Consider the following 13,095-nt stretch of genomic DNA (forward strand, 5'->3'; position numbering starts at 1 on the left):
AGGATAATGCTCCAGCCAACTGAGCCACACCGGCTGGGGCTAGATTATTTGCTTTAAACAGGTAATTTACAATGTAAAACTTTAAAAGTTAATTTTAGGTTTATATATATAAACATGCAAAAGCTCAAGTGTACCCAGTGGTACAGGTAATCTACTGGGTAACCTCAGATTAGAAGATGAAAACCCAAATAAATGTTTGGGCCTAATTCCTTCTTGGTTAGACTCCCTTATAGTTTTAATCAGCCAAGAAGCAACCTACTTTGATACTCCAAAGTTCTTTGCCAGGTTTCCTGGGAGGTGGCAGTATAGTAAAGGATACATTTATTGTGTTTTGTGTCCTGCTAGGCTATAGATTATCTCATTTAATCATCATGACATTGATGATAAATAGATATTGTCTGTATTTTCAAGTGCAGATAATTTTAAAGAAGAAACAGAAGATTGGTTCAGATTACAGTACTGCCATATTCTAGCCCTATAACCATGGTCAAATTTTGAAAACCTCAATGCCTTCCCATTTGTATTCCAGTGTCATGTTGAGAGCACTCTATAGAGGCAAGGGCTGCATCAGGAAGACCAGTTAAGAGACTGTTGTGATAAAAAAGGCAAGAATCTCTAATGGATGGAGGAGGGTAATAACAGTAGAGGCGGTGGGGAATTTTCTGTTTGGTCATTTATTCAGATATGTGAAGCTCAGTAACTTTCTCAGGGACAGACAACTTATAAGTATCTGGTCTAGGTGTATAGATTAGGACACTCTGAACTGAAAGTAACAGAAAATTTGACTTCAGGTAGTTTAAATATTAAAGAAATGTATTGATTTACTAATATGGAAAGAGTTTGGATGGGTTTCAGAGTTGGGTAATCTAGTGTCTTTTTAGCTTCTCTGCTCTGTGTATTGGCCTCATTCTCAAGCTGGCTTACTACTTAATAGAAAAAAAGCTGTAGTGGTTTCAGCCTGCACAGTCACACACTACAGCATCTGGGAGATTATGTGTGGGCATCTTTTAAACTAGAGGAGCCTCCATTCTTCTAGTTTATGTCAATGTAGGCATTGACATTGCTTCGCATGAAGAGTAGTTCAGGTTTGGATATTCCTTATGGTAAAAATGAACTCATCCTACTGCTACTTTTGGATAATTTTCAGTGAGAGATTTTTGAGGTTAAAGTTCCTTGTGAATAGAAGAAGGCACATTGATATTTGCCTTATTTCCCAATCAACTTTATGGGAGATCATTTTATTTTAACTTTGAGAGGTCAAATGACTAGCCACAATAAACAGATTTTTATTATTAACTTTCTTAGCCCCATCATTTTCACATTAAATTTTTGCCCATAAGGCAGATACAGTAATCAGTTTTCATTGTATAGAGAACCCAGTTTCCCAGTTCTGAATTCAGAATATTTTTTGTGCTTATAAGATTATTGCTCTCAGGAGAATCATGCAATGTTTCCCCCTCTTTTACTGCCTTTGATGTTAAAAAATGAGAGTACTTAAACTGCTGTTGTTCAGGGGTACTTTATTTTGGAGAACATATAATAACATAATATGTACTGGGAAGCATTATTGTTGACAAAACCTTCTTGAAATTTTTTTTATTTTGAAAATGATGACTGTTCTAATAAATTATGATTATCATACAAAATGTGACTTAATTTAGATTTTAGTCCTTAAAAACAAAATCTTTAAGAACCACCTCTAGATTTTAAACATTAGATTTCTTCCTGAAAGTTTTTTTTTTTTTTAAGATGATGACGTATGGATAAAATTGTAATCTAATAATATTCTTCTGATGTTCTTTATTTCGTTATTCTTTTTTTGAGGGAAGTTTAATAAAAGTAAAGAAAAAATTGCAATTTGTACCCATCAGTCCATAGTACTAAGAATATTTTCATGTCAGTAAATTAGATAGCTTTGAAAATTGAATGACTTATTTTAAGTGCTCCTCCTCTTTCTCTCTGCTCCAAATATTTCCATTCTATGTTATTGCCACAGCAGAACTTGTTGTTGTTTATTTTTTCTATACTCATTCATTATCTCTGGCACGTCCCATTCCTGAGAGTCATTCTCCCCCTCTCTTCCTATCAGCCTACTGGTCATCATCCCCATAGAACATCTAATTTTCAAATTCTTACTGTCATCATGGATAATTTCAGCATCTTTGAAGACAAGGATAATCAGGCAGGCTTAGATCATTAGTGTTCCTCTACTTCCTGGACTTTATTTTAACAGCACATTTTCCCTAAGCTGCATGAATTTTGTACATGGAGTTGTTTTACTTAGAAATCTTAAGTAATCTAAAATTAAACCCCCTTATCATCTCTGACTTAAATTTCTATATTCTCTTGTGTAAATTGAGCTCACAAATTGAAATTCAGTGGGTGTTCCCAGTGGGCTTTGAATTGGAGGTCTGTGAACCTGCTTCCTGTAGATGTGTTTTATTTGTTCATCTTTGGAGATCTAAAGTAAAATTGACCAATATAGCCCCCACCAACCCTTTCTCATTTTATACATTGCTGCTTCATACATTTACCGTATTTCATCATTTCTAAGGCTTACATCTTTTTACTTTTTTAAGAAAATATTTATTATTTATTTATTTATTTTTAGAGAGAGGGAAAGGAAGGCAGAAAGAGAGGAAGAGAAAAACATCAATGCAGGAGAGAAACATCGATGCGTGAGACAAAAATCGGTTGCCTCTCACGCGCCCCAATCCAGGACTGGCCTGTTACCCAAGCATGGGCCCTGATTGGGAATTGAAACTGAGATGAGGTTTTGGTTTGAGGAACTAAGCCCAACACACTGAACCACACCAGTCAGGCCCCTTCTTTGTATCTCTGATATTGGGTATTTATACTTTTATTTTTTCATGATCAATATCAACAGAAGTTTGTTTAGTTAGTTTATTTCTAAAGCCAACTATCCCTTTATTTCAACCCTTTTATGTCATTTTGCTTTTGGTATATCTGTTGCAAATGGCATACAGTTTTTTTATTTCTGTCTATACTGATAGATTTGTCTGTTTATACTTATTATGATTACTGATGTATTTGAACTTGTTAATGCCATATTATTTCTTACATTACATATGTTGCATTTCTATGCCTTATTGCTTCTTCTTCGTTTTTTGGCATTTAAAAACACTGATAGTTTTTTTATTTGTTTTCTTACTTGATTTGTCTGACTCTACTAGTGAGTTAGAACAAATTCAAATTATAACCTCCTTCTGAATATTAAAAGGAATCCTTGTTTCGTCATCCCCTCCAAAGTTAATGCTATTTTTGTCCAGTATTTTAATTCTTTCCTTTAAAAAATTATATAAATTAGATATTTCCGCTATTGTTATTTTATACAGCCAGTACTTACTGAGATTTACAAAAGTTTACCAATTTTCTTGCTCAGTATTTCTTTTTGATTCTTAGACTTTTTCTGGGATCATTTTTCTTCTCCCTAAAATACATCATTCAGATATTCTTTTATTGTAGGTATTTTGGTAGTAAATGCTTATATTTATTTGTTATCTTGCCTTGGACCTTGAAAGATATTTTGTATAGGTACAAAATTTTAGTTGGTAGTAATTTAATTTTATACTTTGTACATATTATTTAGCTATCTTTTGTTTTCCATCATTGAGAAACATATTGCCATGCTAATTGTCATTACTTTGATGCATATGGATCTGATTCTCTGACTCTTAAAATTTTTTTTTTTTTTGTCTTTGGTGTTTTTCAGTATTACTATCATTTACCTGGTTTGGATTTTTTAAAAGTTAATCCTTTTGGGGGTACATTGTGCTTCTTATAAATGTGTATTCATTTCTATTATTAAATTTGGAAATGTCTTAGCTATTATTACTTCAGCATTGTAATTTCTTTATTTGCTTTTTACTTTCTGGGATTTGAATTAGACATATGTTGAACATAAGTGCTAGACACAAGAGAATATATATACTGTATATTCCATTTAAAGAAAATGCCAAAATAGCAAAACTGATCTCTAAAGTTAGATATCAAAATGATGGTGTTCAGTGGAGGTGGGGTGGGGTGTCATAGGTAGTGACTGGAAGACGGGGCATGAGAATGGTTCTAGGTTGATGACAATATTCATTTTTTTAAAAATCTGCCTGTTGGTTACATTGGTGTCTTCAGTTTTGAATTGCATGCTATGTGTACTTTTCTGTATTTAGATAGTATTTCAATAAATAGTTAAACAGATTTGTCTTCTTTCACTTAGTGGGACAACGAAGTACTGGATGGTGTTGTCATTAGCAGTGGATTCTGAGGGGGCCCTAGAATGTTGTTCTCTACTCCTACTCTTACCCCAAGCAGTTACTTAGCGACAATTTATGGGTTTAATTACAAGTTCTATAAAGAAATACCCAGTTTTTCAGGGGAAGAGAATGCCTTTTCCCCACCACTTGATTTTAAATGTTCGTTGAGAAATTGTCTCCAAAACCCAATTCTTCATTCACTTCCAGTGGAGTGGAAGGTTGAATTATGTTTCTCGGAGCTTCTTAAATTTCCTTCTCTTAGGAAAATAGTGTTAACTGCAATGGAAGAGAAATGAATGAATGAGTGAGTTAATGAATGAAAGAATATGCGTGAGAATTTTAGTAGAAATAGTGTGAGGGAGACTCCGGGAAGGAGCTAGCTGCCTCAGGCAGAGACAGCTTTGACCCATAGTCATCTCTGTGCTGGTGACTATTGAGATAAAGGACAAACACCAGCCTTGTGACTCTTGGTTTGCATATTTATTTGTGGGGGTAGTAGTTACTGCCTTTGGACACTTGGCCTTTGTATTTCTTGGGAAATATTTTGTGAGTTTAGTCATTGTGAATAATAAGTAACACATATGTAAGTGAGTAATGAGTAATGCATATATAGACAGTGATTCCCACTGTGAACAGCACCATTTCGTTTTGTATGTACCTTTAGGAGTTTGCTTTGTGGATAAAGTGAAAGGGAATGAGTGGTTATTTCTGTGGAATTTAGTATGTAAAGCTTCTTTTCAACTTCAGAATATAGTTCAAAATCTTTTATTTTGTTCACTGTAGTCAGGTATTACTTGAAGCTCTTTGGGAAATATCTTTGGCAGGCAATATCAAAGTTTGTCAGTTGGGGAGATCCAAAATGGTAATAGTAAACTTTTAGAGATTCTAAGCAATATATTCTCAGTTTTTTGGGGGGGGAGGAAGGCCAGAATTCATTTTTGGAGAATATCATCTCATGCATTAGCTTTAGAGCCATTAGTATTTATGATAATGCAAACGGTAAAACCTTAAGCTTTTTGGGGGGGGGGGGCGGTGTTTTTTTTTTTTTTTTTTTAAGACTATTTTTTTAGTTTTAGGTTTGCAACAAAAATGAGAGGAAGGTGCAGAGATTTCCCATGTACCTCCTGCCCTGACACACACATAGCCTCCCTCTTTATCAATGGCACTCACCAGAATGGTACATTTACCAACCCTATATTGCCACATCATAATCACCCAAAATGTTCATAGTTTATCTAGTTTATCAAAATCTTCATAGTTTATGAAGGACATCTTGGTTGCATCCAAGTTTTGGCAGTTATAAGTAAAGCTTCTATAAACAACCATGTGCAGATTTTTGTGTGGGCATAAGTTTTCAGTTCCTTTGGGTCAATAATAAGGAGCACTATTGCTGGACCCTATGGTAGAAGTGTGTTTAGTTGTGAGAGAAACTGCCAAACTGCCTTCCCAAGTGGCTGTACCATTTTGCATTCCCATCAGCAGTATGTGAGATCCTGTTGCTTCACACCCTCCAAGCATTGGGTGTTGTCAGTGTTCTAGGTTTTGGCCATTCTTACTGGTTTTCAGTGGCATCTCATTATTATTTTAATTTGCATTTCACTGATGACATATTATGTGGAGCATCTTTTTATGTGAGAACCTTAAGCTTTTAAATATATTTTCTTATTTTAGCCTTGGGATAACTTTTATGAGATGAGCAAAGTAGGAATTTTTAATTTAATTTTGTTTTTATTTTTATTTTTTATTTTTTAAAAGGTCTCAAATTTTAATAAGATACCCTATAGACACATTTATTTGCTACTAAAAATTGAAATAGCACATGAAAAAATTTGTTATAATTCAACCTTTTGAAAACCAGAGAATCTAATAATACACCCAGAACTAATCATGCTCAAACCAAACCACCCAGTGTTTTTTCTACATTCCTTCTGCACAAGTTACTTGCTTCTAATTCTTGATGTTCAGTTTCATTTTACCAACCAGGCTTCTACAATACAATGATAACACTCAAGACCTATTAGGACTTCTTTGGGTCAAATAAAAAAAGAACTGAAGTCATTCAAATGCAGGCTACATAGATTCCCTGTAAGTCACTAGCATCAATGTAGACAAGAAAAATATGCAAAAAGAAAAAAAAATCACAAAACTTCTATCATAGGTAATCAAAATATTGGTCTACAGTCTATCCTAGAATAGTCACTTTCCCAAGCTGCTGCATAATGGCCTTAACATTACCAGCAAGAAACAAAAAGTACAAGAGTAAGTTTTATGCCTAAATTGACTCCATGCCATAATTATTCTCCGTGCCAATAGTATCAGAAGGATCTCCATGATATAGGCAGTAACGACAGCCACATCTAAATTTTCTGGATCTTCATTCAATCTCAAGTTTCCTCTCCTGTGGGTCTTTTTGAAGCAGAGACAGAGTGCAGTATCTAATAACTTGCAGCATCCTTCACATCCTTTCTTTCCGAGCAGTCGCCGTGTCCTCAAACCACGTCTCCTCTGGTAAAGCTCGCCTTGACTCAGCCCCCGGCCCAGCCCCTGTAAGCATTTTTCTCCATCCTGCTGTTGAGGTGAGCATTCTGGTAGAAGGGAAAGGAGTTTGGTACAAGCTTGAGTATCAGGTTACAAAGGTTCTTTGCTAGTAGTTCCAAGACAGCTTGAGTGTCAGCTGAATATTTTTCATGGGGCATCTGAAGAGACTCGGGGGTCCAGGTTGGGTTAAGCTTCTTTGGGGAGTCCATTGGTTATCTAGTCACAGCCTGAAACTCCTCCTGCATTCTCCTAAGGGTTCAGTAGAAGACAATACTCAAAACTCTCTAATTGCTACAAAGTAGCTCAGAAAGAATCCTATAGTCCAGAAACCGCTAGAAAATCCTGAACTCCAACCAAATGTGAAAGAAAGAGTAAATCTTGGTATTTTTTTATTTTAGGTGTACAGATAAGAAAGATGAGAAGTAGACAGGTTTATTGACTGATCAAAATTTTATGAGCAAAGTAAGTAGTAGATCTGTGTTTAAATATTCTTCTGACTCTGAGCCCTGGGTGTTTTATACCATGTAGAAATATCCTGTTAGGTTCACTGCAATTGAAAAATAAATTTTAAAAAATTCTGTTAGAATTTCAAACTGTCTTCACCATTCGTCAAACTCAAATGAGAACATGTCATCTGTGTTACAATTTATAGCGTAAAATACTTTTATATACATTATTTATTTGACCTTCACAAGCATTATTTTATCTGACCTTCACAAGCACTATAGCTAAGCCTTATTTATAGATAGGTGAAATTCCAGGCCCCCCAAATTACATGTTATTGAGCCATAACATGAACCTAGTTTTCTGAACTTCAAATTTTGTGTGCTTTCCCATATTTCTTAGTATTATTGTATAATGTGAATACTCTATCCTTGGAAGCTGTTCTCAGGGTGATGATGTGAACCTAATGGAACAAGCAAATAAAACAAGAGTGAAATACATTAATAAGAGTTTCATGGGAGTGCCATAGCTGCCTATACACTGATTTCCCCCTTGGCTCCTGACCTCAAGATAGACCAACACTCAAGGGTGAATAAATGGAGCTAACACACCATAACGCCCAGAGCAGTAGTAATGGTTCATTTGTTCCACGGGAAAGGGGGTTTTTTGTGCATTCTAGCAGATTTATTTGCTGCCAGAGCTGAGAGGACAGTTGTTGTTAGAGATGATGGTCCTTTTAAGGCCAGTTAGTAAATGGTATTAAAGTATATTTCTTTGGTAGGTAATGTTTTTCTCTCCTGAAGCATTTTTTTTTTTTTAGCTACCATCCAGAAGACTGTCAATAAATAACGGACAACAGAGTATGTCCTTTCTTCAGTAAAGCCTCTTTTGCTGACCTAATTGCAGTTGACAATTTTTATCAATGTTAACTCCAAATGAACAGAACCCTATTGTGAGCCTTATAATGATGCTAATGATATTATTAAGTACCATTTACTTACCTGATTGATTCATTGATTTAGTCATGAAATATTCACTTGGTACCTACTAGGAATGTCATTGTGTGCAAGACTGATCTATTCTCTGCAGAGCTAACAGTCAGACCCAGAAAATAGACAATTAAGCAACCAATTACAGTAAAGAGTTTGAACTATGTAGAGGGAGGCTGGGGAAGCTATGTGCAGGGAAGCCTTACCAGATGAGATGAGGCTTAAGCTAAGGTCCTAGAATGTACAAAAGGAGATGCAAAAAGAATTTCAGGGAGAGAGTACAATAGGTGTGAAGACCTGTTGGTGAGTGAGAGTATGGCATGTTTAAAGATTCAGGCTCCAACAAGACTGGAGAATTTGTGTAAGTGGTTCTCAAGAGGTAGGCAGTTAGCAGCCAGGTAGTGCCTTGTAGGCTACTGAAAGGATTTTAGACTTTATTCGTTGCGGATCTTTTAGAAGAGGAATGACTCAATTTTAAAAAGTCTTTTTTTTTTTTTAAAGAAAATATTTTATTTTTATCTTATTTATTTTTCCAGAGAGAAGGGAAGGGAGGGAGAAAGAGAGGGAGAGAAATATTGGTGTGAAAGGGATACATTGATCGGTTGCTTCTTGGAGTCACCCTGACTGGAGACTAAAGCCACAACCCAGGTGTGAGCCCAGGCTGGGAATCGAACGGGCGACCTTTTGCTTTGCAGGAAGACGCCCAACCAAGTGAGCCACACCTGTCAGGACAAGGATAATAAGTTTTAAGGATTTAATGTGATGAAGGTAGAGCCTGCAAAGATGTTTGAGTAGTGTTTTCATAGATAAGAGGAAAAACAGGAGAATGTGGTTCATGAAAAGGAAAGTCTTTCAAGACAGAAGAATGAATGATCTGTCAGATGATGCTGAACATTCAAGAAAAAAAGAAAAGAAATGATGGATTAAAAATGCAGTGGAAGTTCTTTACATGGAGACTATTGGCAACCTGGCAAGAATGGTTTTACATGGTGTGGTAAGATCTGGGGATATTTGGAGTATGTCAGAGTGAGAATTTGGAGACAGGGAATATAGACAACTTGTTGAAGAGTTGTGGCTGTGAGGGGAAAAGGAAGTGATAAAAGGGAGTGGTTGTAGAGGTATGTGTAGTAATTTCTTTAAATTTTCTTTTTATTCATTTTAGAGAGAGAAGAAGGGAGAGAGAAAAACATCTATTTGTTGTTTAACTTATTTATGCATTTATTGGTTGATTTCTTGTATGTACCCTGACCAGAGATCAAACCTGTAACCTTGGTGTATCGGGACAACACTCAAACCAGCTGAGCTACTCAGCCAGGGCAGGAATGTGTAATAATTAACAGAAAAAATTTCCCCCCTTATCTCAAGGTGGGATAGGCTTGAATATGTTCAAAATGCTAATTGGAAGCTAATGGAAATTGTGAAGAATATGGAGAATCAAAGGATAAGTAGTAGATCATAGAAGGGTGAATGGGACAGACTTTGCCTGGTATTGTAATGTCTTGTCAGATATTACCATCCTAGTTTCTAAGAGAGAGTGATGAGTCAGAGAATTTAGTTATTTGCCTATCTAAGGTTGTTCTTACCTCAGCCAAACTTTCTGATTGTGTAGCTTTCCTTCTCAACCTGCTATGAATATTCCCTGGGAGGATTGGGATATCATTGCTACTTGGATTACCTTTTCTGATTGGAGACCACTTCTTGTTACTTTGTGTTAGGCCTGTCTTTATGGGACCAGAGAACTTGGCACAGAATGTACTGATCCTGGGCATCTGTCTTGCAAATGCAAGGAGCGGGTAAGGAAGGTTGAAGGGATGAATTTTCATGGATGCGTTTCTCTGCCTTTAAAGAGATTCAGAGAAGGGCACATATACATTTTATAGACTTTTTAAAATTATTATTGCCCTCAAATATAATCCACCATGTTACCCATTTAGACTTCAGGAATCCAAAGCTATCATGTATATTCAAAAAATGATATTTCCAGTTTTATATAGATTGTTTCAGAAAGTAGAAAAAGGGGGAACACTCCCATAAGCACATTTTATGAAGATAGTAGTATAATCATGATGCCAAAATTGATAAGGACTACTTGAAAAGAGAAAGTACATAGGACAGTCTTACTTATTAAATAGAAGAAAAATTCCAAATAAGAGCCTACAGAGCTATATGGTTTTATTAAAAGTTATGTAATATTTAAAGACGAAATAACACCAATCTTATACAAACTCCTTCAGAAAGTAGAGGAGGAAGGAACACTTCCCAGCTAGATTTAGGAGGCCAGTATAATTGTGATACCAAAATATGACAAATGCAGTTATAATTAAAGAAAAATAGAGATCATTATCCCTTAGGAACATAGGTACAGAAATCATTAATGAGGTATTAGCAAAACAAATCTAGCAACATATTTGACAAAGTTGGGTGTTACTCGGAAATGCAAGATTGGTATAATATTATAAAATTAACCACTGTAATTCACCACATGAACAGAATAGAGGAGAAAAACCATATGATCATTTCGGTATATACAGAGAAAATACTTGACAAAGTCAATATCCATTCATGATAAAAGCTATAAACAAATTAGGAATAGAAGGGAACTTAATCAACTTAATAAAAATTATTTATGGAACACCTACTGCTAACATCAGATTTAGTGGTAAAATATTGAACTCTTTCTCTATGATAAGATGAGAAACAGGTAATGATGTTTACCGCAGACCTAGAAAGTGGAAGGAAGTAAAACTATTCATAGAGAACATGATTATTTATATAGAAAAATTCTAAGGAACCTATAAAACATTATAACTAGCATTGCACTTAGCAAAGTTGCAGGATACACAGTCAATATATAAAAATAGATTACATTTTATACTAAAGCAAGCAATTGGAAAATGAAATAAAATTTATTTACAATAACTTAAAATATGTACTTAAGGATATGTTTAACAAAAGAAGTATATGCTCTTTTTGCTGAAAGCTGTAAAACATTGTAGCAATTAAAAAGTAGGTCTAAGTAAATGGAGCAGTACTATGTTCATAGATTAGAAAACTAAATATTAAGATATCATTTTGTTCCAAATTGCTGTAATCCCAGCAGACATTTTTGGTAAAAATTAATAATCTGAATCTAAAATTTATATGGAACTGTGAAGAATTTAGAATATCCAAAACAATCTTGAAAAAGAATAAAGTTAAAGGACTACATGATTTGACTTCAATACTTAATATAAAACTACAGAATCAAGAAAATGTGGTGCTGGCATAGGATGGGGAGATGGATCAATACAGTGCAATAAATAACCCAGAATAGCCTATTTCATTATAATTTGATTTTCAGCACAGGTGCAAAAGCCATCTGTTGAGGAAAAGATAGTGTTTTCAATGAAAGGTGCTGAAATAAGCTGATAATCCATGTGAAAAAAAGAACCATAACTCTTATCTCACATATTACCTCAAAATTAATTCAAGTGGGTCATAGACCTAAACACAAAGGCTAAAACAATAACATTTCTAGAAATAAAATAATGGAAAATATTTTCGTGTCTTGGCATGATCAAAAGTTTCTTAGATAAAAATACTGAAAGTGTTAACCATTAAAAAATACTGACAAATTCACCATCAAAATTAAAAACTTTTGCTCATTGATAGACATTACTAATGGCAAGCCAGAGACAGGGAGAAAATATTTATCAAATGTATCTGTCAAAAGACATGTAGAATATATGACAGCCTCTTACAGCTCAATAATAAAAAGATAAATAGCCCAGTTATAAAAGGGGTAAAAATCTTTTAAAATACTTTATAAAAGAATATGTACTGATGGCTGGTAAGCACGTGAAAAGATGCTCAACATCATGTCATCAAGATAATGGAAATCTAAACCACAATGAGATGCCACTACACACTCGAATGGCTAAAACTTAAAATACTGATGCCATATGTTGGTGTGAATATAGAACAATTGGAATTCTTGGGAATAAGTTAGAGTACTTTTTATGTTATTAGTGTGTGTTATTAGCTGGAATGTGGAGTAGTTGAAACTCTCATACCTTAATGGGAGTGCACCATGGTATAATCACTTTAGAAAAAAAAGTTGGTAGTTTCTCACACCACTAAACATATACGTATTCCATAACCCAGCAATTCCACTCTTAGGTATATACCTAAGACAAATGAAACATAGGTCTATTCAAAGATTTTATAGGAATGTTAATAGCTCAAAATTGTAAATTGTTCATTAGTAGGAGAAAGGATAAACAAACTGTGTTATATTCATATGATTGGATATTGTTACCATCACATGCAACAACACTGAGTGAAAGGAGCCTTGTATTAAAAGTTCACATGAAGTTCTGGAGCAGGCACAATTAGTCTGGTGAAAAACTGGCTTGAGGGAATAGTGGTATGTTGGGGATTTATCAAGGAAGAATATGATGGAACTTTCTGGATTGATGGACATATTTTATATTTTAATAAGGGTTTGGGTTACCTGAGTGTACACATTTATCAAACTTATCAATTGGCATGCCTAACTGTGTGAAATGGGGATCCATTTGAGGGTTTTGAGCAGGAGTGCTGTGATCTAACTCACCTTTAAAAGGATCACTCTGTTATGTTGATAATAAGACTGTAGAGGGACAAGGGTAGTAGAAGCAAAAATGGAATACTGGTTAGGAGATGGTGGAGGGAGAGACCATGGTCACTTAGATTGCAATACCAAAAACTAACAGGGTTTTTCATAACTCATTTACCAGAAAAACTTGACCTAACTTAAACTCTTTTGGTAACAAAATTGAACTAAGATCCTTTAGAGTTTTTATCATATTTACTGTGGCTAGATTACATTTTAC

At 34.8% G+C, this 13,095-nt stretch overlaps 1 protein-coding gene and 1 pseudogene across 4 annotated transcripts in view; one reads left to right on the forward strand and one right to left on the reverse strand.

Moving 5' to 3' along the window:
- The window catches only part of MAST2 (microtubule associated serine/threonine kinase 2), a 156,111-nt gene that overhangs the window by 41,702 nt on the left and 101,314 nt on the right, over nt 1-13,095 (forward strand). The window lies entirely within an intron of this gene.
- On the reverse strand, nt 6,544-7,018 carry LOC150014821 (developmental pluripotency-associated protein 3-like; annotated as a pseudogene).

Source organism: Furipterus horrens, unplaced genomic scaffold (assembly GCF_987537825.1).
Source record: "Furipterus horrens unplaced genomic scaffold, mFurHor1.1.pri manual_scaffold_3, whole genome shotgun sequence".
In the NCBI taxonomy this organism is placed as follows: domain Eukaryota; kingdom Metazoa; phylum Chordata; class Mammalia; order Chiroptera; family Furipteridae; genus Furipterus; species Furipterus horrens.